Raw genomic sequence first — 17,334 nt, 5'->3', positions numbered from 1 at the left:
CTGCGCGGCTCCGCTTGCGCACACTCGGGGAAGGAGAGCTGACCTGTTTTCTCCGTCCTGGCCCGCCTCCATATTGCCAGTGTGCAGAGGCGGGAGGGAAAGGAAGAGGGAAGTGGAAAGGGAGCAAAGAAGCTAGTGAGGTATCAGAGGAGTCATTAATTGTTGCGTCCGGCGGCTTGAACACTACCACTAGTTTTATTAATTCAGACATTTAGCTGTCTGAGACAAGTACACATGCTTCCACTTGACCGCCCTAATTGACATGGGAGAGAAGTAATGGAATGTCTTGACCCTCTGAACTGAACCGTAATGCTCAAAAATTTTTATGGCTTTTCCTTTGGTCTTATAATATCTCTTTCATAAAAGAATATTGTAAATAATTTTTAGAAAACTTGTGGAAAGTTTCAGACATATAGAAGAATAATATTGCAGATAGGTAAGATAATTAGGTATCTTGTGTGCAGTTAGATAGGACCAGCCCTCCAGGAGCCAACACAGCAAGGAGCCAACATGGAGGACAATCAAGACACATTCATTGAAGGCCAGAATTGTAAAAGGAGAGAAACTGCACATCCTTGTGCTTCCCCTGGGGAAAAATAGCAGTGATTGATATTCTAAATAGGTATCAGTCACCTGGGTGGGGGGTCAAGGTCTTAACCCAGCCTCTCCAGAAAATATCCCTGACCCCCATTCTTACTGAAAATCCTTGTATGCTTGCTACGTGACTTGCTTCCCTATTTGACCCCCATTTAATTAGTATTACGTGGGTGACTGTACTTGTAATCTTATTGGTTGGTCATGGTTTTGTCCCACCTCATGCCCACCTTGTAAATTTCCTTTGGGTCTTATAGTTTTGTCCCACTTTGTACTCGCCTCACCACATGGCTTTGCTGTATAAAAATCTTTGAAAAGTGGGGTGAGCGGGCAACCCACTTTCCGGTCCCCCTTCAGTCTCTCTTAGACAGAAGCTTTCTTTCTCCCAGTAAATTTTTCCTACTCTTACGCTCTGTCGTTCCTAGAATTCATTCTTCGATTTTGGAGGACACGAACTTGAGTTTTGGTATCTAGTAGGTTTGGGAGTTAATCTCTTCTCCCTATATCAATAGAATAATTACTTTTCTATCAACCAGCTTTAAAATTAACAATAACTGGCATTTTGCAAATCTTAGATGAGATCATTTAATCTATAATTAAATATGTATGTAAAAAAGAATGACCAGGCATTAAAAAATTAATTGCTTAATATCAAATATCCAGTCAGTGTTCAAATTTCTCTTATTAATAACTTCTTCTGGTCCTGTCAAAGACTGAGACCAAGAACACATCACTAGTTGAACAACTTGGATAGATTCATTGCAGCAAGAGTGAATATATGCCATAGGGAACCATGGGAAGTCTCAGTAATGGGGTATTAGGAAAATACTATGGTAGAATCTGGATCTTGATTAAATTTTTTGAGAAAGGGTGCTGGGATACCTATGAGTAGGTGTTTTCAATAAATCTTATATTTAGGGAGAGGAGATTATGTAAAGTTTAAATGGGAAAGAGAGCAGTCCTGGGAAGAGCAAAGCACAAAGCATCATAATCCCCGATATCAACTTATACTATGAAGCTACAGTGATAAAAACAGCATGGTACTGGCAGAAAAACAGACATGTGGATCAGTGGAACAGAATAGAGGGTGTAGAAACAACCCCAGGTTATTCAGCTAGCTGATCTTTGACAAAGGGGCCAAAAACATACTGGAAGAGAAATAGCCTCTTTAATACTATAAATGATGAGAGAAAACCACATATTCACTTACAGAAGATTGAATCTGGACCCATATATCTCACCATGTGGTAAACTAAAATCAAAATGGATCAAAGGTCTAAATGTTAGAACAAAAAAACTTACTCTTCTGGAATATAACCTAGCCAAAACTATTGAAGAAATATACATAGGCAAGGACTTTCTGAACAGAACTCCAATTGCAAAAGAAATAACATCAAAAATCAAATGGGATAATATCAAAAAGCTTCAGCACAGCTAAGGAAATAACCAACAGATTGAAGAGACAACCTACAGAATGGGAAAAATTTTTTGCTAGCTATACCTCAGTCAAAGAACTATCATTTAGAATATAGAAAGAAATCAGAAAAATTAGACACCCTCAAAATAAAAGACAATCAAAAATGGGCAACTGAAATTAACACACTTCTCAGAAGAAGTACAAATGGCCAATAAATACATTAAAAAATGTTCAACATCTCTGGCCGTTAGAGAGATGCAAATTAAAACAGCACTGAGAGGCTGGGGATTTAGCTCAGTGGTTCTGTCGCCTGTCTCACAAGTGCAAGGTCCTGAGTTCAAGTCCCAGTATCAAAAAAAACCACAACAAAAACAAAACACTGAGATTCCATTTTACTACTCCAGGAAGAATTGTTATCATCAAGAAATCAAATAATAACAGATACTAATGGGGACCCAAGAAAGAGGAACCTTTCTGCATTGTCAGTTGGACTATAAACAAGTACAACCATTATGGAAATCAGAATGGAGAGTCCTCAAGAAACTAAAATTAGAAATTTATTCTAATTTATTCTATTCGACCCAGCTATTCTCCTTCTAGGTATCTTCCTGAAAGAGTTAAATACATTGGGGGCCGGGAATTTAGCTCAGTGGTTCTGCTGCCTGCCTCGAAAGCACAAGGACCCAAGTTCGATCCCCGGTACCAAAAAAAAAAAAAAGAGTTAAATACATTATATTGCAGAGATGCATGTATACCCATACTTATAGCAACACAATCCAAAATAGCTTATTCTTGGATGCAGCCTATATGTCTATCAGAAGATGAATGGATAAAGAAAATGTGGTACTTATTCACGATGGAGTACTATTCCATACAGAAGGGTAAACTTGAGCATTTGTAGGAAAATGGACCATAATGTTAAGTGAAATAAATCAGACACACGGGGTTAAATATTGCATGGTTCCCTTAAACAAGAAACCAAAAATATAAATAGCAAAATAAAAGATAATGGGAGGGCTGGGGATTTAGCCCAGTGGTTCTGCTGCCTGCCTTGCAAGCACAAGGTCCCAAGTTCTATCTCTGGTACCAAAAAAAAAAAAAAAAAAGAAAGAAAAAAGGGAAATAGCCAGAGAGATCTTTTGCATATGAGAAGGGGACCAAGATCTGGAGGGAAGGAGGGGAGACAGGAAGGCGGGAAAAGGGATGGAAAAAGAACTATTGTGTGTTTTGTACATGCACCAACTCTCCACATGGAACGTGATCGTTATGTACTACTGAGCCCCGGAGATAGACAAACAATAGAAACAATAGGCAGGTAGGATAAGGACCTGAATAAATGCAGATAAGCCCTGGCAAAATGAGAACACAATAGAAAAGAGGTAGGAATTGGGCAAGGAGTGAAAGGTTAAAATGAAGGGCAAAAGTTCAGCTTCTGTGAGGAGTGAATGGTTAAACAAGAAGTTTAGATTAGTGAGGCATCTTGTGTCTAGTCATTGTCCTTCCCCTTTCCCCCCAAAAACTGCCTAGTCTTGAGACAGCTTCTTACCCAAACTGCTTTCCTTTTTTTTCCCTCTCCTTACACTGATATTCTGAAAGCCCGAAAGTTCTCAGCTTTGGTGCTACTCCTGGGAGTCTCCCTAACTAACTCAGGGTGCTCTACTTTGAGGCAGCCCCTCCAGGCCTACCGGTGACTGAACTAAATCTCGTCCAGGAATAATCTTTCATACTCTACGCCCCACAGAAGCTCACTGAAGTGTGACATGGAAAGCTGGAGGGCAGGGGAGCAGGGAAAGTTTGACCAAACCACGTCTTTTTTTGGTTTCATTTTCTAGAGTCCACCAAAACAGCTCACTAACTTATATATAAATCCCTGAATTTGGGTGCTACCACAGTGTCCTCACTTGGAGCACTTCTTGGTTAGCAAGAGCTTTTCTTTGTTCTTTATAATAAACTACAGCTATGCCTTGGTTCATGAACTCAATTCTCTCCTGGTTTCTGGTCCCAAACTAAACTGGACAAGAATGAAAAAAAATTTTTCCATAGGGTCAACATTGAACCTAATTGAATTTGCTTAGTTTTTTTGTTTGTTTGTTTGTTTGTTTGTTTTCCTTTCAGCTTTTTTGAGACAGGGTCTCGCCATGTAGTTCAGGCTGGCCTTGAACTAACAGTGTAGCCCAGACTGGCCTTAAACTCGAGGCGATCTTCCTGCCTTAGCTGGGATTACAGACATGTGCCACTGTGCCCGGCTTGATCTGTCTTGTCCAACTTGGTTTGCAATCAGAATCATGGAAAGAATCAAGTTCGTGAACTGAGGTACCAGTGTATACTCAGTTTTTTCCCCAATGCTGTGTCCATGGACTTCAGGCTTTGTCATTTTCAGGACAAGAGCCCAGAGGTAGGAGAGAATTGGTTACACTACAAACATGTACTAATAAAAAATAAAAATTAAATGACACCACCAAAAACTGTGTCTTGCATAGCAAAAAAAAGAAAAGAGAAAAAAACAAGCAAGCAGTCTTGGGAAGGAGAAGCAAATAGAATTAAGCTATATTATGTCCATGTATTAAGTCCTCAAGATGAATGTAATCACTATGTACTAAAAAACGTGTCTAATAAAAATTGTTTAAACGAACAAATCAGCTTTAACTTAAAAAAAAAAAAAAAAGCAGTCCCTTACTATGGCTAAGAGAAAAGATGTTTGGTGTTTTGAAGGTACCTTCTTCATAATTTTAATAAAGTGAATACGTGTTTTTCTCTCTTCCTTCTACCTCTGATAATATGATCTCTCCAGTTTTTCTTCTGGGGTACCAGCTGGACCCCTTTGTGCACAGTCTTGGGACTGTCAATTAAGATGTCCAAAATTTTCCTAGTCACACTTGTCTGTGTCCCAAGCAAACACTACTGAAGTTTATTAATTCCAGTAAAGAACAATGAGGAAGACTCTAGACCCCAAATTACTCTGGTTCTGGTCCTTTCCAGGGGTTTGTTTTGTTTTGTTTTTAAAGACAGGGTCCCTCTCTCAGTAATTCAGGCTGGTTTTGAACTCAATGAATAACCCAGGATGCTTCTGAACTCAAATCAATCCTTCTGCCTCAGCCTCCTCAGTGCTGGGATTATAAGCATGCACCATCATACTGGGCCTCCACAGTCTTATTCGTTACCTTTTCTTTTGATTATATTCACTACCACATATTTTTGATTGTTTGCAAACCAAGAACATTAACTTAGAGCCATACACCTTCTTTATTGCCTTAAGCCTGGCATAGGTTTTCTAACTGTTGCCACTTCCGCCCCCACTCTCAAATGTAGAATTATAGACAGACAATACTGTACTAGCAATTCAAATACTAGACTGTCAGTATCTGGGAGGCAATTACTCAGGTGGGATAACCCTAGCCAGACAGAGATTGAGGCCAGGAGCTCAGAAGCATGGCCAGAACTTTGTACCAGGAAGAGGCTAGAGTAAAAGGCCTAGGATAAAAATTCTGGAACAGGGGCTTTAGAAGTCCTGTGATTTAAAAACACAGGGCTAAAATATAAGAACAAGTAGAATGGTAAAAGTATTACCAGTTTTGGGGCTAAAGCCTTGGCTCTGGGAGTCTCAACAAAGTAGACTCAGCCACCCATTCCATAACATCCATCGAGGAGACAAGCAGCTGGGCATTGTAGAGCAGCCCTGTAATCCCACTTGGGAGGCTGAGGCAGCAGGATCACAAATCATAATGAGACTCTATGAAAACAAACAAACAAAAAATGACAACAGTGGTGAAGGGCAGGAAAGGAATTTTAATCAGCCCAGCCATACCAGGAGTACAAATAAAGGAAGAGGTTCAAGAATTATCTTCAAGGGGCCAACAGAAACCTTTCAGTTTTATAGAAAAGAGGAACAGAGGCAAGAGTTGGGGGTTCACATAACTAGCAGGGTAGATAATCCTGGTCATAATGTGGCCTGACTGACTGCTACCTCAAGACTGCTTCCGCAAGATTCTGACAGAACTGTCGTTGCTTGAGGGGCCAGTTCTGTGTCCATCCCAGATGCAGGCCCCTGTCTCATCATGGGAAATTACCCGCTTTAGAGGGGTGACCTCATCATGGGGTGTTCTTTGAGGCTGTGCTTTTCCTGCAATCTGGGGTGACTACAGGTTTAGGGTAATGACTGGAGAGTTTCTAGGCATTACTACAAGCGGTCTGGAACTGGACATTGTAGAAGGCGGACATTAAATGTCCCTGAAAATCCTGAAAATTACTTTTTTTTATTAATATATATTTGTAGTAAATAATGATTACATTCATCCTGGGGAGTTGGTACATGTACTTAATTATCCCTTTGTCTCCCTTCCCTCCATTTCATGGTCCCCTTCCCATAAGCAAAAGATCTATTTCCTGTTATCTTTTATTTTGTTCTTTTAAAAAATACTTTGGTTTTCTCATATAACAGAAACAATGTGATATTTAAACTTGTGTGCCTGATTTATTTCACTTAATATGGTTTCAAGGTGCATCCATTTTCCTACAAATGACTCATTTGTTCTTCTTTATGGCAGAGTAGTACTCCATTGTGTATAAATACCACTTTTGCTTTATCCATTCATCTTAGCTTGGTGCCCTCAGTCTTAAAGGAGGATAAGATAGGTTAGGTAAATTTAGGGCTAATTATCCTTGTATCACTTTTAAAGTGATTATCATGCTTATGTGTAGAGTTAAGCAGGGATCTGGTCCAAAGTTTTAAGGTAATAAAGGAGACAAATACAAAAATGAAGGTAGAGATACCAAGCTTTGTCCCAATTTTAGTTATTCATTGGGCATCTGCAGGCCCAGGCACTGGGCCCCTGTTACAGTAGCATCAGGCATGGACCCCTCACTATTGACACATAGACAACATTTGCTGTTGTTGGGGCTGAGGATTTAGCTCAGTGGTTTCGCCGCCTGCTGCTCAAGTGCAAGGACCCGAGTTCGATCCCTGGTACCAAAAAAAAATTTGGTGTTGTTCCATAGTAATACAGAAATGTGGCTGGTACTGGTGGCCCAGTCAGGGACTATAGTTACAAGCCCCTTTGCAGCTAGATGTGGTCATATGACTAAGCTACGCCCCTTGTTCAAGAAGCACCTGCTCTCTGTGGACTTCCAGTCCTTCCCCATCTGTGCTGAATAACCTTAGAAACTCCATGTTGAAGTTGGCTTAGAACTATTACATGAGGTAAACTTTATTCTTAAACCTTTTAGATGTAGCAACTCATTTTACACTAATACACAACAATAATAACAAACCCTAAAAACAGTTGGGGTGGCAAGAGTCAGGGTAAAGAAACTTAACACAGCAGGTCTAGTTACTTTTTGCTGTCTGCAAGTAAATCTGGAAACATGAAGAATTTTTGACCATCCCTTGGGAAAGCTTTGTTCAGAATGTTATTGATTTATGATTTTGTCATAAACACTTGCAGCAATGAACCATGCCGTACTAGTTTAAGTGTGATGATTAATTGTATGTGTCAGGCTGACTAAGGGATACCGAGGTAGCTGGTAAGACAACATACTAGGTGTGTCTGTGAGGATGTTCCTAGAAGAGATCAGCATTTAACTTGGTAGACTAAATAAGAAGATTGGCCTCCCAGTGTGGATGGGTGTCGTCTAGCCCCCAAAGGCCTAAACAGAGCAAAAAAGTGGGGAGAAAAGGTGAATTTCTTCACTCTGCTAGAGCTGGGACCTTTTCCTGCACTTGGACTATGGGCATCAATGTTCCTTGTCTTGGGCTTGGAACTTGTATCATTGCCTTTAGACTGGTTCCTCTCATTCTCAGGACTTTTTCTGCTACTTTGGTTTGCAGATGGCAGATCCTAGGTCTGGTCAGCCTGGATAACCATATGAGCCAATCCATCAAAATGCATTTCATCTATCTATCTATCTATCTATCTATCTATCTATCTATCTATCTATCTGTCATCTATTTCCTCATGGTTCTGTTTCTTTGAAAATCCTAATACATCAGGGTCCTTTGTACAGACATCAAAACTGATGATGTATATCTCATTTTATCATTAAGAGTCTTAAGTTTCAATTGCTATGGCCAGTAGCAGGATATAGCTAAGTTACCAGCCTCTCTATAAAAGCCACAGACCTGAAACTCAAAGGGGCTATGCCAGGCAGCAACATACTACACACCATCAGAGAGAGAAAGAAAGGGAAGGGGGCCGGGGGGGGGAGAAGTGGGTGGGAGAAAGAATGAATGTGAATTCCTGTGTGCCTCCCTCAAGAAATGAGGATCCAACCAGCCTGTTACTTGGCCTTTCTGGGCTCTCTTGAAATCCATCTCCCCCCTGACACTTTTGCTCTATATCCTTTGCTGTAATAAGCCTTTATCACGAGTACTGCTTGCTATTCCATCTTGTGAGTCCTTCTGCCTGGTCACTGAATTGGGGAGGTTATGGGACCTCTAAAATGAAGACATAGGAGGAGTTAAGGGAATACAGAATAGTAAAGAACCTGGAGAGTCTTTGGCCTTGGAAGAAACTGCTCAGGGAAACAAGAGATATTCACTTATCAAGTTGTAATAACTATGGAAGAGAAGAAGACCAGAGTCAATGTTGATGACATTATGGGGAATGGGGACTGTATTATACAAGCTGCTGAGAATGTGAAAAAATACTCTAATAAAAAAATGTACAGGGCCGGGGATTTAGCTCAGTGGTTTCTCCGCCTGCTGCGCAAGTGCAAGGACCCGAGTTCGATCCCTGGTACCAAAAAAAAAAAAAAAAAATACAGTTCTGATCACAATCTGTCAACATAAAACCAGTCTTAAAATGTTCATAAACTTTCACCCAACAATTGCACTTCTAAATCTATCCTAAAAGTTAAGATTTTAGTTACAAAAATATTCCTAACAATGTTACCTTAATAAATAAATAAACCTGAAACAATTTCAGTATTGTTACTGATATAGTTAAATCATGGTGTGTTAATTTAATGGCATTTCAACAAAGAAAAATGATTTATAACTTTTTATATTAGTATAAATTGTATCCAGGGTTATGTACAAGGAACCAAGAAGTGGCTGATTCTTGAGAAGGGAACTGGGTAACAAGGGTACAGAGGAAGAGATCTTGTTTTTATTTCATGAATAACTTTTATATCTTTAAAATTTTATCCTCTTTTCATGAACACGTACTCAAAGAGTATATAAAAAGCCAAGTCAGACATGGTACGTAGCTGTAATTATAGCACTTGGAAAGCAGAGGCAGGAGGGTCACAAGTTCAAGCCCAGCCTGGGTGATTTAGTCAGATTGTCTCTAGTAATAGTAATAACACAGGCCGGGGATTCAGCTCAGTGTTTCTGGTGCCTGCCGTGCAAGTGCAAGGTCCGGAGTTTGATCCCCAGTACCAAAAAAAAAATAGTAATAATAATAATAATAATGACTGAGGATGTAGCTTGGTGGCAGAATGCCCTTTTGTTCAATTCTAGGTATTGCAACAAGTTAAAAAATAACCAGGTGTGGTGGTTCATGCTTCTAATCCCAGTACCTGGGAGGCAGAGCAGGAGGATCTTGTTCAAGATGAGCCTGGGATACATAGTGAAATCTTGACAAAAATAAAATTTTCTAGGCTATTCAATGAAAAATAAGACAGGAAAGGAAGAGACAAGAAAAAAAGAGAATAGAAGGAATGGAAACAAAGCTTTTGTAAATGAGGAGAAGAGGGGTTGAAGGAATGGGAGAGGAATGAGAAAAAAGAAGCAAGATATAGCATGTACAGGTAACATACGATGAGTATTATCATTATGTACATTATGTATATCAATGTTATTATGTATATCTAAAATGTACCAATAAAAATGAAAAAATACATTAAAGGATAAAAAAAGAAAAAATACAATATCAAAATATAGTGTTAAGGAAAAAGTTAGGTGTTGTTTTGTGATACTGGGAATTTAACCCAGGGTCTAGCTCATGTGGGCAGTGCTCTACCAAGATACAACCCCAGCCCAAGACATCATGTTATTAAAACAGCAAAATAGCAAAATCTTACCATATTGCTGTCTTTATATTTTAAAAGTACATAAGAAGGAAGATATAGACAAAAATGTTTTGCTTGGCTATATTTTCTTCTATATAAACATATGTTACTTTGGTAATAGAGAAAAAAGAAGTAGAAAACAAAAACCTCTTTTTCTCAGCATCTCCAGAGACTGCTGCAGTTTTGGTAGGTTTCACTTTTACCTCTTTCCCTCCAGGAAACAGGGATATCCAGGAACAAACTCAGGTGCCTTTCTATATATCAGAGGGAGCTGGAATCTCACTAGTGTCTATGCAGCTGCACAGGGCCCTGGGCTTGGTTTCATGTTGTGCTGTCACTGTTTTGAAAACAAGGAGCTCCACATTTCTATTTTGGTACAGGGGATTGAACTTGGGTCCTTGTGCTTTCGAGGCAGGAGGCAGAACCACTGAGCTAAATCCCCGGCCCCTCCACCTTTCTATTTTGTAGTGGGCACCAGTTACAATTATGTAACTGGTCCTACTTCTGTGCCTTATGTTGACAGATCACATCTCTACCACTGACCATGTTATCACTCTCCACTTGAAATTCCTTGAAAGCCTTTCATGGGCTGTACTTAAAATGCAATGTCTGCTTGAGTTTTGTGATCTAAATGTATTACTTCAATCAAGTAAGTATGAATGGATTATCTCTGATATGATTGACAAACTAGAAGACTAGGCACAAGCCAGAGATTTCAAGTTCTTTGAAAGGGAGCCAAACAATAACAAAATAGGGTAGCCTATTTAAGGTTTTCAGAGGCCCACCTCACCACCAATGATTGTTTGTAATACTCTATGGGTAAACAACTCATTTGCAGTCAACAAATCACTTAATAGAGGTCAAGTTTAGGAATTATGGGAGTAAGTCTCATTGCAGGGGCTAGAAGGGATAACTCAAGGAAGTTTTTGTTTTTGTGACACAATCTCCTATTAGTTCAGGCTGGCTTTGAACTCTTGACAGTCCTGACAGTCCTCCTGACAGTCCTCCTGGCTTTGAACTCTTGACAGTCCTCAGCTTCCTCAGTGCTGGGATTACAGGTGTGAGCCACCATGCCCAGCTTAAGGACTTTGATAATGAGAACATAAAGAATGGTAATTCAGGCTACTAAAATGACAATCTACTTTTTATTTTTGAAACAGGGTCTTGCTATATTGCCCAGGCTGGGCTCAAACTTGTGATCCTCCATCCCTGGTCTCCCAGAGTGCTGGGACTACATATGTGCACCACCAATGCCAGCAAACTGACAAGTTTTCACGTTAGTAATATATTTTCAAGAAATGTTCTAAAATTTCTAATTCCTCATCATTTTCCCTATATTATACTGTTAATCTTTGGAACCCTCTAGTGGCCATATGAGGAAATGCGAATAAAATGCTTTTTTTTTTTTTTTTAAGAGTAGGAAAAATTTATTGAAAGATAGCTTCTGAGACAGAAGGGGGACCAGAAAGTGGGTTGCCTGCCCATCCCCGCTTCTCAAAGGTGTTTTATGGGGCAAAACCATGAGGTGAGCCGGGTACAAAGTGGAACAAAACTATAAGATCCAATGGAAAAAATCACAAGGTGGGCATGAGATGGGACAAAACCATGATCAACCAATAAGATTACAAGTACAGTCACCCAGGTAATATTGATTAAATGGGGATCAAATGGGAACATAAGTCACACAGGAGGAATTTTTGGAAAGGAAATAAGCTAGGGAGATTGATGTCTATTTAGAATATCATTTTCAAATTCATTTTAAAAGTAAATATATATCACCTGTGGTATGATGCTTTTAATTCTTTTGGGAAGATACTCATCAGAGGAATAGCTGGGTCAAATGAAGCTTCTAATCCTAGTGTTTTGTTTTTGTTTTTTTTTGTACCGGAGATTGAACTAAGGACCTCGAGCTTTCGAGGCAGGCGGCGGAAACACTGAGCTAAATCCCTGCCCTAATCCTAGTTTTTTGAGGAATCTACACACTGATTTCCACAGTGGTTACACCAGTCTACACTTTCACCAGCAGTGGAGCAGGCTTCCTTTTTCTCCACACCCCCGCCAGCATTTGCTATTGGTTGATTTCTTGATAGCAGCCATTCTTTCTGGAGTGAGGTGAAATCTCAGCCTTGTTTTTATTTGCATCTCTTGAATGACCAGTGATGTTGAACATTTTTTTCATGTTTATTTCTTATTTCTACTTCTTTGTCTGAGAAATGTCTGTTCATTTCAGATGCCCAGCTTCGGACTGGATCTTTAAATTTGAGAGGTCTGATTTTTTTTAAGTTCTTTATATATTCTAAATAGTAGACCTTTGTCTGATGAAGAGCTGGTCAATCCCCCCCCCCCCCCCATATTGTGGGTTGTCTCTTAACTTTGTTAGCGGTTTCTCTTGCTGTGCAGAAGCTTTTTAATAAGTGATCCCACTTGTTGATTCTTTGCACTAGTTCACATGTGACTGAGGTTTTGTGAAATCTTTTCCTACGTCAATGTCTTCAAGAGTTCTACCTAATCTATCTTCTAACAGGTTTAGTGTTTCTGTTTTGATATTAAGATCTTTGATTCATTTCAATTTTAGTTTAGTGCATGGTGAGAGATATGGGTCTACTTTTAATCTTTGGGCAGTTTTTCCAGCACTATTTATTAAAGAGGCTATCTTTCCTCCAGTGAAGATGTTTGGCTCCTTTGTCAAAAATGAGGTGGCTGAATATGTGCACCTATGTTTATAGCAGCACGGTATGTAATAGCTAAGTCTTGGAAACAGCCTAAATGCCTGTCAACTGGTTGACTGGATAAAGAAGATGTGGTTTGTTTTTTTTTTTATAAAGTGGAGTAATATTCAGCGATAAAGAATGATAAACTAGAGACATTTATAGCTAAATGGATGCATATCAAGGCCATATTCTTAAGTGAAATAAATAGGACACACATGTGTAAATACCAAATTGTCTGTCTGGTATGAGAAACTGAAAGTGTAAATGAGGACCAAAATGTATAATAGATAATGTGAAATAGGAAGCAAATGTTCAAAAGGGCAGGGAAAGTCGGGTGGGGGGAGAAGGGAAAGAAAAAAATATAAGAAGGAAATAATGGAAACAAACTTTTGTAAATAGGAGTGAAGGGATGGAAGGGAGGGCAGGGGAATGGGAAAAAACAAGAACTAAGATCTATCATGTACAGGTACAAATTCCCAGTGATGAATGGGATCATAATGTTTACCTAAAATGTGCCAATAAAGATAAAAATTTAAAAATATACATTTTAATTTAAAAAATTTATAAATATAACAAACTTTTAGATGTGTGCTTTATATTAACTTCCAATTTGACATAATAGCATAAGCACATAAATTTGCCCCTCTCTTCTCAGGATTTCAGTGGCAGGACAAGAAAGTGGCACAAGCAACAAATCCAAGACAACGTAAAAAAAGGTCCAGTAGTCTAAAACCTGAAAACCCTAAAAAACAAAGTATTTGGTTTCCGTCACTTCCCTGACATTCCAGGGGTGGAGTAAGGGGAGGAGCTGGCGAGGGCCTCCCAGTGGAGCACTCAAAAGGGAAGCAGTGGGGTCTGAAGCAGCAACTCCCATAGAGCACCAGCTGTGGAACTGCATAGCCCTTCTGCTATACATAAAGAACACATGGTTGCAGCATTTCCTGTCCTGAGTACTGCAAGCTGCTTTCCAAAGACTGTTCTCAGCTTCAGATGATCCCGGGCCTCAACATTCTAAAGAATGAAAGAAAGTACCACCCCTAGAAGAGAAAGAAAATATTTCCTCTGAAATTGTGGACGTCTCATGGCATCCTTCCATCACTAACAGTACACCTGCCTCACAGGGCCAGCCATGGGTAGGCAGTCAGCGTCCATTCCGGAGGCCGCTGTGGAGTCTTCACAACTTTGGCAACTTCAGGGCTGAGCTGTCCGGCAGTGGTAATCTTATTGTGGGAGCCTATGAGTGACCACTGACCTGATGGAGGGTTAGTCTCGGCAGGAGGATGGCTATTAATGGGTTGTTTTTAGGTGAAAGCTGAAGAAACCACAAATAAAATCCTCACCTTAAAACTTAACTTTAAAAAGAAAATCTTTTTTCATCTTTTTGGATTGCAGCAAATATTAGACTTTCTGATTTAAATTTCACTTGGGACTTATGCATACTGTATTTTATTTGATGGAGGTAGTATTAAAAATATATTCAATTTAGCATTAAAGAAGTGGCATAACAGTTTGTCTGAAGTAGGATGGTAGCCCGTGATTTCATTAATCTTCTGAGTAAGAAATGTTTAAAATGGTTCAACCTATCCCACAAGCCAGGTGTAGTGGTGCACCCATGTAATCCCAGCACTCTGAGAGTCTGAGGCAGGATAGCAAGCTCAAACTCAGTCTGGACAATTTAGTGAGACCCTGTCTCAAAAAATAAATTAAATTTTAAATTTAAAAAAGGGCTGGGGATGTAGCTCAGTGTGAAGACTCTGGGTTTAATTACTACCTTAAAACAAAAAGCATAGATATGCTTTCAAAAAACTTTTCTTATGGACCCTGAAATCTGAATTTCATAGAATTTTCAACTATCAAGTAATTTTGATTTTTCACCCATTTAAAAATGTAAAAACTGGGTTGGGCAGAATTTAGTTCAAGAAGCTGTGGTTTTCCAAGCTTTGGTCTAGAGCATTTTTTAAAGGCTGTGTGGTATTCTATTTTACTGATATAAACATTACTGGGATTAACTTTTTTGTGGGGGGGGGTACTGGGAATTGAACTCACAACCTTGCCCTTGACAGGCAGGTGGCAGAACCACTGAGCTAAATCCCTGGCCCAAGGATTAACTTTTATAGCATAGTTTTATCCAGGTCTATTAATTATTTCCTTTGGATAAATTCCTAGAGGTGAATTTGCTGAACCAAAAGAGTATGTAAAATTCAATGCACTCCTCTCCCTGTTTTTATTATATTTCTTTGATTTATCTTATCCTCGCTTTTTCACTTTCCTACATTTATTTTATCCTATTTCAGCTCTAGTTCTTCCCATTTCCCACTGGGGATCCCTTTTTACATCCATGACCAGTGGCTGTGTAACTGGCCCAACTGATTTTCCTCCAGGTACTCAAACTGAAACTGAGAAAGGTTATGAAACTGACAGGGTGGCTGTAATCTTACTGGTTTAAAAACCAAGTATCTACTTCTCACGAATACTGTAAGCAAACATGAGTCAGAAAGGGGACTTTGTTTTTGGGGTCACTCGAGACCCATCATCTATGACATAACCTTCCCAACACAGGCCTCAGGGTCCACTACAGGAGAGTAAGGGCATGAAGAATTATTATTAACACAAACATGCTTTGCTTAGAAATGACACACCTCCCTTCTCCCTAACATTTTATCAGTTGAAGCATTTTATCCCTGGCTAACTTTAAAGGGATGGGAAAGTGTAATTCTCCCACATGCCCAGGAGATAAGAACAAGAAATACTGGTGAGCACAGTAATATCGCCCATATTTTCATATTTCTATAATTTAGATGCTTGTTTTTATGATGTATCCTGGCCACAAATTTTGGTAACACATCTTGAGTTTTGTCTACTTCATTAGACAAACCAATTTTCTTTTTTTTGGTACCTGGAGATCGAACACAGGACCTCATGCTTGCCAGGCAGGTGCTGTGCCAGACCTACATCCCCAGCCCTAGACAAACCAATTTATAAATATACAAATAAATACATCTATGAATAATGATAATTGAAATGCTATTATTTCTAAATGGATTGTATTCCTTTGTCACTTGTACTGTACTCAGTAGACATTTGACAAAACGATCCATAAAACTTGAAAGAAAATGTGTTTAAGCCTGGTTTGAGTTTATGCCTTGGTAGCTGAGTATGAACTAGAGAACTAGGTATCTGGTATGGGCTTATTTCACTCTTCCTCCTTTCTTGTTGGAAAAAAACATGTAGTGGGCCAGGGATTTAGCTCAGTGGTTCTGTCGCCTGCCTCACAAGCGGAAGGTCCCGAGTTCGATCCCTGGTACCAAAAAAAACCACACCGAAAACATGTATTTATAAGACTAGATAAGCAAGGCCTGTCACATTTACTTATGAGTTCTCGCCTGTTTGCCTGACTTTGGATACTAATGTATTTATATATGGCTGGAAACCCAAGCACTGCTTTGAAATGTCAGCTGAATAAAAACTCTTAAGATCCCTGTTCTTTCACTAATTCAAAGAAATGCTAACACAAAAATGACCTCCAGTCAAACAGAGCAACCATGAAACTAACTTAATTTCTCAAAATTTGGACACAATCAATTCCAGAACAAGGATAAGCACTCATATTTTGCTATTTTTATGTGGGTTTTTTTTTTTGTACCAGGGGTCAAACTAGGGACCTTGTGCTTACGAGGCAGGTGGCAGAACCACTGAGCTAAATTCCCGGCCCCTTTATTTGTTTTTTAGACAGGGTCTCCCTGTGTATTTCAGGCTAGCCTTAAACTCATAGCAATCCTCCTGCCTCCGCCTCTTGAGATTACAGGTGTGCACCATGCTTGGCTTGGATTACAGGTGTGCACCCCCATGCCTGGCTTGCATTTCATTATTTGAACATAGGTATATGTGTTTCAGATTTTTTTTTCTCCCAGTACTGGGGATCGAACTCTGGACCTTGCACTAGCGAGGCAGGCATGGTGCACTGAGCTAAATCCCTGGCCCTGTTTGAGTTTTATAACTTAAATGTACACCACTGTGAACTCAGGTCAAATGATATATTATATACAATGTATTGTTATGAAATTTACATATATATTTTAATTCATATATGTAAATATAAAGGGTGATACACTGATATGATCTCAAATATTTTAAGAGAAAACAGGGGTACAGAAGTGTGTATTTACCATCATTAAAAAAAAATGTATGTAGTTTATGGCCACACCACCATGAACGTGCCCAATCTGTCTAAAAAATTTATGTATATGCAAGCCAGGCATGGTGGCACATGCCTATAACCCCAACACTCAGGAGGTGGAGGCAGGATTGTTGAATTTGAGGCCAGCCTGGACTATATAGCAAGACCTTGTCTCAAAAAGAAAATACAACCCCCCCCCCCGACAAGTATGTATATGTAAGCCAGTAGTGGTGGCACATACCTGTAATCCCAGCACTACGGAGGGCTGAGGTGGGATGACTACAAGTTTAAGGCCAGCCTGAGTAATTTAACAAGACTCTGTCTCAAAATAAAATTAGAAAGGGCTGGGGATGTAGCTCAAGGTGAAGAAATACAAAAAATTGGTAGTTGTTGCTCTAGAATACAGGTACTTTCATTTTAAACATTAA

General features: G+C 39.4%; 1 long non-coding RNA gene across 1 annotated transcript; it reads left to right on the top strand.

Annotated features, from left to right (window-relative positions):
* Positions 1 to 21: 21 nt before the first annotated feature.
* LOC110347781 (uncharacterized) lies at positions 22 to 16,979 on the top strand. The gene is made up of 3 exons (XR_002392577.2): positions 22 to 140; positions 11,179 to 11,294; positions 13,385 to 16,979. It is a non-coding gene; the product is annotated as an uncharacterized LOC110347781 (long non-coding RNA).
* The last annotated feature ends 355 nt before the right edge of the window (positions 16,980 to 17,334 follow it).

Source organism: Heterocephalus glaber, unplaced genomic scaffold, assembly GCF_053883595.1.
Source record: "Heterocephalus glaber isolate CG9 unplaced genomic scaffold, H.glaber_assembly_v1.0 deba00001504, whole genome shotgun sequence".
Taxonomy (NCBI): Eukaryota; Metazoa; Chordata; class Mammalia; order Rodentia; family Bathyergidae; genus Heterocephalus; species Heterocephalus glaber.
Note: the sequence above shows the minus strand (reverse complement) of the source record. Positions and strands in the feature narration are given on the sequence as shown.